Raw genomic sequence first — 7,416 nt, forward strand, 5'->3', positions numbered from 1 at the left:
GCGCGGGATCGTCCAGAGCGACGAGGGGGGCGCCAGGCAAGCAGGGAGGCTGGTGGCGTGGCGCGGTGGCGCGCGCACGCGCCGGGCACGCTCCCCTCCCTCTGTCGAGGACGAAGACGACAGAGGAGGAGGCGGGCTGGGCCGCTTGCTGGCTGGGCCGGCCTGCTGCTGCTGGGCTGCACAGGGAGGAGCCCCAGGTAAGCTTCTCCTTCTTTTATTTTTTTTTGTTTTCTAATTTTTCTGACATTTGTTTTGATTTAGTAATAATACTAAATCAATTTATTTACTTATGCCAATTTTTGCAGGGGCTAACTATATTATTCCAGAGCTCCTTTATAAATGGCATAATTTTTGGACCATATTTCATATATATAACAATATATATCCAAAGCAAATAATTATCGGATTAATCCAAATGGCCAAAATTAAATATCCATGAGCTCCTAAAAATATTGGTTTGATTTTTATCTCTGTCCAATATTTTCAGAGGGCAACATGAGCATTTTCTTGGACCCTTTTGGAGAAATTTTTATTTGGGTCATTTTCAAAGATGATTCTGAGGGTTCCACCAATCCTCATTTCAAATTTAAATGAGATTTAAACATGATGCACAAATGACTAGCTAGTCTAGGTCATACCAGACTAGGGATGTGACAGGCTCTGCGTAATGTACGCCTACCTAATGACTTCAAGGGACCTCGAAAGGTGCCGAATTACATGGCCGACTTACAGCCTGGAGCGTGGATCGAGAGCTATGAGATGGCCATGGAGTTGTTGGAGGTCAGCGATGCAGCAATGGCTAAGTACTTCACCATGATGTTAGATGGAACGGCCCGGTCCTGGTTAAAGGGCTTGCCACCCAATTCCATTGATTCGTGGGCAGATCTGAAAGACCGTGTCATCCAGAACTTCAAGGACAATTGCAAGCAATCCATGTCGATTGTGGATTTGAAAAATTGTAAGCAGGAGGAGGGTGAGTCTACGACTCACTGGGTACGCCGGGTTAAGGAGATAATACATTCATCTGACAAGATGGATGCTGGCTCTGCAGTCCTTATGTTGGAAAAGAACTGCCGCTTTGAGCCATTGAGACAGAAGCTGGGGCGCCTTAAGCGTGATTGCAATGATATGGGTACGCTGATGGCCGCTTTAGTTAAATACGCCGACTCTGATAGTACCAAGGACCCCGCGTCTGATGAGGAAAAGACGGGGGAAGGAAAGAAGAACGACAAAGGAAAGGGACAGCAGCATAACCCGATGAATCAAGGGGGCACCAAGCATAAGGCCGAGGGTAACCCGGAGTTTGTAGCCAACGCCAATGCACATGATAATAATAAGAGACGTAAGGGCAGACCACCCCCCGATCTGGTGGGTCAGGCCCATCTCTTGAGCAGCTACTCAATGAGCCGTGCCCGAAACACGGCACTAGGGAACGACCCGCCACCCACTTATGGAAAGATTGTTCGATCATGAAGGCTTTTAAGAATTCCAACACATTTGATGGCAATCATGGGTCGGGCGGCGGCTCAGGAGCTGGCGGTTTTCATGGCCCGGGTGGCGGTTCAAGCTCCGGCTTTCAGGGACATCAGGGCAGTTATAATCAGCAGCAATCTGGTCAAGGGGAACAACAGCAGCAGCAGTCGGGTTATCAAAGCCATCCGAAGTAGCTGAATAGTGGGCAGTATCACGTGTTTACCACTAGCTTGTGCAAATGTGACCAGAAGGTTCATAAGAGGGCTATAAATTCTATTGAGCCGGTGGTTCCCCGTTATTTGAGGTGGTTAGAACAACCCAGTGTGTGGAGCAGGGAAGATCACCCCATCAGGGTTGATAATCCGGGTCAGTTAGCCTTGGTGGTCGCCCCTCAAGTTGGTGGATATAAATTCACTAAGGTACTCATGGACGGGGGTAGCAGCATCAATATCCTATATTATGAGACCTTTTAACGCATGGGGTTAACTGATAAGAATTTGAAGACGTCCAACACTGTTTTTCATGGAGTGGTCCCTGGTAAGTCGGCGTACCCAGTTGGCAAGATTGAACTGGAAATGGCTTTTGGAGATGAGTATGACTCCAGAGCTGAAAAACTAACCTTTGAGGTGGTCAAAATCAGGAGTCCATATCATGCTCTGTTTGGACGACCGGCTTATGCCAAGTTCATGGCACAGCCGTGCTATGTTTACCTGCAGCTTAAGATGCCGGGTCACAAGGGTACCATCACCGTGCATGGAAGTCGAAAGGTAGCCCTAGAATGTGAGGAGGGCGACGCGGCTTATGCTGAGTCTGTTTGTGCAGCAGAGGAACTGAAGTTTTATCAAAACAACGTTGACCCGGCAGATATGACCTCTCTAAAGAAGCCAACCACCGAGCATGACCCGGCGATGAAGTTTAAGTCGGCTGCTGAAACCAAGCTTGTGGATTTCAATCCGAGTGATTCATCTAAGCAGTTCAGCAGCAGTGCCAATTTGGATCCTAAATAGGAAAGCGCGCTCACCGAGTTCATCCGTGAGAACCGGGACATCTTTGCATGGAAACCTTCTGACATGCCAGATGTACTGAGAGAACTCGCTGAGCACACTCTCAATATTGATCCGAAGTATAAGCCGGTCAGGCAGTTTCTTCGACGGTTCAACGAAGAGAGGCTGAAAGCTATTGGAGAGGAAGTCGCTCGGCTCTTAGCAGCTGGGTTTATTGTTGAAGTTTTTCACCCAGAGTGGTTGGCTAACCAGGTACTCGTGCTCAAGAAGAACGGCACCTGGTGGATGTGTGTGGATTACACGGACTTAAATAACGCTTGTCCAGCTAATCCCTTTGCTCTCCCCCATATTGATCAAATCATTGATGCTACGGCGGGTTGTGAGCGGTTAAGCTTTTTGGATGCTTACTCTGGTTGTCATCAGATGAAGATGGCAGTTAAGGACCAGGAGAAGACGGCTTTCATCACTCCGTTTGGAGCCTTCTGTTATGTATCTATGCCATTTGGGCTCAAGAGTGCTCAGGCGACTTATCAGCGATGTGTACAAAACTGTCTCCACGATCAAATTGGGCGCAATGTTCATGCTTATGTGGATGATATCATGGTGAAGTCTAGAGAGAAGGAAACCTTGATATCTGACCTGAAAGAGACCTTTGATAATCTCCGGATTTATAAAATGATGCTTAACCCGGAAAAGTGTGTATTTGGTGCACCTGCAGTTAAGCTCTTAGGTTTCTTGGTTTCAAACAGAGGCATTGAAGCTAATCCGGAGAAGATCAAGGCAATTACCTCTCTGGCTAAACCGGCATGCATCAATGATGTTTAGCGACTAGCGGGTCGTGTTGCTGCTTTAAGCCAGTTCAATGATGGTTAGGTGAGAAGGCTCTACCGCTGTATCAGATGATGAAGAAAACAGACACCTTTGTCTGGAGTGATGCTGCTAATACTGCCTTTGAAGATTTAAAGAGACAGTTGTCTGAGCCACCGGTCCTTGCGGCTCCCATTGATAATGAGTCGTTGCTATTATATGTGGCTACTAATTCATGAGCCATCAGTGTTGCCATCGTGGTGGGGCGTAAGGAGGCAGGCAAGGAGTATCTGGTTCACCGGCCGGTTTACTACATCAGCGAGGTGCTCATTGAGTCTAGATAGAGATATCCACATTGGCAGAAACTTGTCTACGGAGTGTTCATGGCAAACTGGAAGCTGAAGCAGTACTTCCAAAGTCATCCTATAACAGTGGTAAGTTCCGCCCCTTTGGGAGACATCATTCAGAATAGGGAGGCCACAAGACGAATCGCCAAGTGGGCTATTGAGCTTGGGCCCTATGGTTTGAAGTATATGCCACGTACTGCTATTAAATCTCAAGCCTTGGTGGACTTTATCAATGATTGGACAGAGTTGCAGGCACCTGAGGAGAAGCCAGATAACACATATTGGACTATTCACTTTGATGGATCCAGGCAGTTAGAAGGCTCAGGGGCTGGAGTTGTTTTAACTTCCCCTCGAGGTGACAAGTTTCATTATGTGCTCCGGCTTATGTTTCCCTGTACTAACAATGCAGCTGAGTACGAGGACTTGCTCCATGGTCTCCGGATGGCCAAAGAGATGAATTTGAGCCGGGTAAGGTGCTTGGGCGACTCAGATCTCGTGGCTCAACAGGTGTCAGGCAAGTGGGACTCCAAGGATCCCCTTATGGCGTCTTACCGTCGTGAAGTAGATGCTATGGCTGGGCACTTCAGAGGTTATCAAGTAGAGCACATCGATCGAAGGAAGAATCAGGTGGCTGATGTGTTAAGCCGGTTGGGATCTCAGCGTAAGCCGGTGCCGCCTATTACCTTTCTCGATGTTTTGCATAATCCTTCTGTCAAGGTACCTACAGAGGAAGAACTAGCAGTGCCAGACCCGGAGGCACAACTGGTGGCTGCCCTTCACATCATCCCGGATTGGACAGTGCTATATTTGGCCTACATTACCCGGGGAGAGTTGCCTGAGGATGAGACCTTGGCGAGACAAATCATCAGGCGATCCAAGTCTATGACGATTGTTAATGGCGAGTTACATCACCTCAGTGTCACGGGGGCATTTCAACGTTGTGTGTCGCCTGCGGAGGGTCAAGAGATACTTCGTGAGATCCATGAAGGAGATTGTGGTCATCATGCCGGCTCAAAATCTCTTGTGGCCAAGGCTTTTCGTCATGCTTTCTATTGGATGCCGGCTCATGCTGATGCAGAGGATCTAGTCAGCAAATGTGATGGATGTCAAAAATTCTCACGACGAGCTCATGTGCCGGCTCAAGAGTTGAGGATGATTCCAATTACTTGGCCGTTTGCAGTCTAGGGGCTTGACATGGTTGGACCTTTCAAGAGGTCTAAGGATAAAAAGACACACCTCCTGGTGGCAGTGGATAAGTTTACAAAGTGGGTTGAGGCAGAGCCGGTCAGTAAGTGTGATGCAGCCACAGCGGTTCAGTTCATCAAAAAGGTGATCTTTCATTTTGGTTTTCCACACAGCATCATAACTGATAATGGCACTAATCTCTCCAAAGGTGCTATGGAAGAGTTCTGTCAACGAGAACATATCCGGCTTGATGTTTCGGCTGTTGCTCATCCTCAATCTAATGGTCAAGCAGAAAGAGCTAATCAGGAGATCCTGAAGGGTATCAAACCACGGCTCTTGGTCCCCTTACAGCGGACTCCGGGTTGTTGGGTGGGGGAGTTACCCTCTGTACTGTGGAGCATCAACACTACGCCTAACAGATCCACGGGTTACACACCTTTTTTCATGGTCTATGGAGCAGAGGCAGTCCTGCCAAGTGACATCCGGCACGACTCACCCCGCGTGGCGGCTTACGTTGAGGCTGATAACGAAAAATCTCATCAGGATGCACTTGACTTGTTGGATGAGGAGCGAGACTTGGCAATAGCCCGCTCGGCGATTTACCAGCAAGACCTTCGTTGCTATCACAGCCGCCGGGTTAGAAGCAGAACCTTTCAGGAAGCCGACTTAGTGCTCCGGCTCATCCAGGATCAGTCTGATATGCACAAGCTACCCCCTCCTTGGGAAGGACCATTTGTGGTCAGCAAGAATCTGAACAACGGGTCATACTACCTCATCGATATTCGAGAGCACAAAGACTCACTTAAGTCGGAGGAGGAGACCCGCCGGCTGTGGAATATAGCCCATCTTCGGCCTTACTATACTTGAGCCACCGGCTCTCAAGATGTATATATTTTGACGATGTATATATTATATAAAGCAATAAAGCAGGATCTCTGTCCTTTTTTACCCTCAAAAGTCTATATGTCTTTTTTATCAGATGGTGGAAACAACCAACAGGGAGCGGATCATATCTGAATCCGGCTTTCCTTTTGTTCCGGCTTATGATCATATCTGAATCTAGCCATGATCACTTGGGGGCTTCCTTTTCAAACATAGGTCGTATTTGAACCAAAGAGAACATAGTTGTCATTACCCACTTGATCGGCATACTGCCAAACCCACTTGGGGGCTTCTTGATCATATTTGAATCATAGCTTAACCCCTTTGGGTCTGACATGGATCGTATTCGAATCAGCGTCATTAAACAACTTTTATGGTCACTTGGGGGCTTCCTATTCAAACATAGGTCATATTAGAACCAAAGAGAACATAGCTGTCGATACCCACTTGATTGGCATCGCCAAAGCCACTGGGGGCTATATGATCGTATCTGAATCTTAGCTTATCCCCTTTGGAACGGTTTACTGATCGTATTCGAATCAGAAGCCTTTGTATGTTGTTATTATCCATTATATTTCATAAGTTTAAAATATTTGACTATCTTGAGACCTTCTTGAAAGCACTATGAGATGGTTTTTTTGTTTTTGTGACTTAATATTGATCACCCTAGGTTATTAAGTGACAGGTGAACATTATATGTTCCAACCTTCAGGAGTTAAATTTACCCGCATGGTGTAAATCATATAAGAAGGAGAGATCATCAAAAGGATTGCAGGTATACTATTGTGATTATGTTTAACAATTATAATCATAGCCTGGACTTTATATGATGTGTTGGTTCGCACTCTGGGTTATCAATACCTTATGTGACCCCTGAGGTGATAAACCGCCAAGGGAATTTTGCTTGTTTTATATGCAGGATAAGGTAAGCAAATTTGACATCAAGGAGATAAAAGATCAATATAAGCTGGAAGTATATAGCGATGGCGGCTTACGAAAGTATTAAGCGCCATAAACATGCGCGAAGGCATGACAAAATTGAGAGGTTTTTTCTACCCTATTACAAGACTCCCCGAGTCTGAATAATGAAGCATTGTTTTGCAAAGTCATAAAACGCCTGGCGGTTCACTCCTTTGGTTGGCTTCAAGACTCCGGGTCATCCTTCTCCGCTTCTCCGTCGGCTGCTTTGTCCTGGAAAGTTGACGAGGCCCAGTCAATGCCGCTCAAGGCTTCAAACTCGGCTTCATCATCTATTAAAATGGCTGGGTCCACTTCAGGGGCAAAGGTATGCTTACGAGTTGGAGGGATCAGGCTGACTTCATCATAGGGAGGTGTTGGGATTCTCTGGTTCTCGCTGTCATAGCCCGGCGAATACTTGGTAAGATCAGTATCGTTCCCAATAAGAGTGGCCATGGGGCGTATATCTTTGACACAGGCGGTGAAGTCATGTTCATCAAATACGGTCCCATCTTCTTTAAGACTGGGGTATCCAAGAGCGAGGTCGGCCAGGTCTAGTTCCGGAATCCATGCTTTCGCCTGGCTCAACGCAGCTACGGCCCCGGGACTTGCGGACGCCTGCCTTAGATCTTGGATCCATTGAGGTAGTGAAGCAAGTCGTTTCAGCACATCTTGCAGGAGGTGAGGAATGTCATCTGATAAATCTACAACGGCCAGAGCACGTTGTGACCCGGTGTAGAGATGCTCCACAAGAGTATAAA

This window comes from Triticum dicoccoides, chromosome 3B (assembly GCF_002162155.2).
Source record: "Triticum dicoccoides isolate Atlit2015 ecotype Zavitan chromosome 3B, WEW_v2.0, whole genome shotgun sequence".
Taxonomy (NCBI): domain Eukaryota; kingdom Viridiplantae; phylum Streptophyta; class Magnoliopsida; order Poales; family Poaceae; genus Triticum; species Triticum dicoccoides.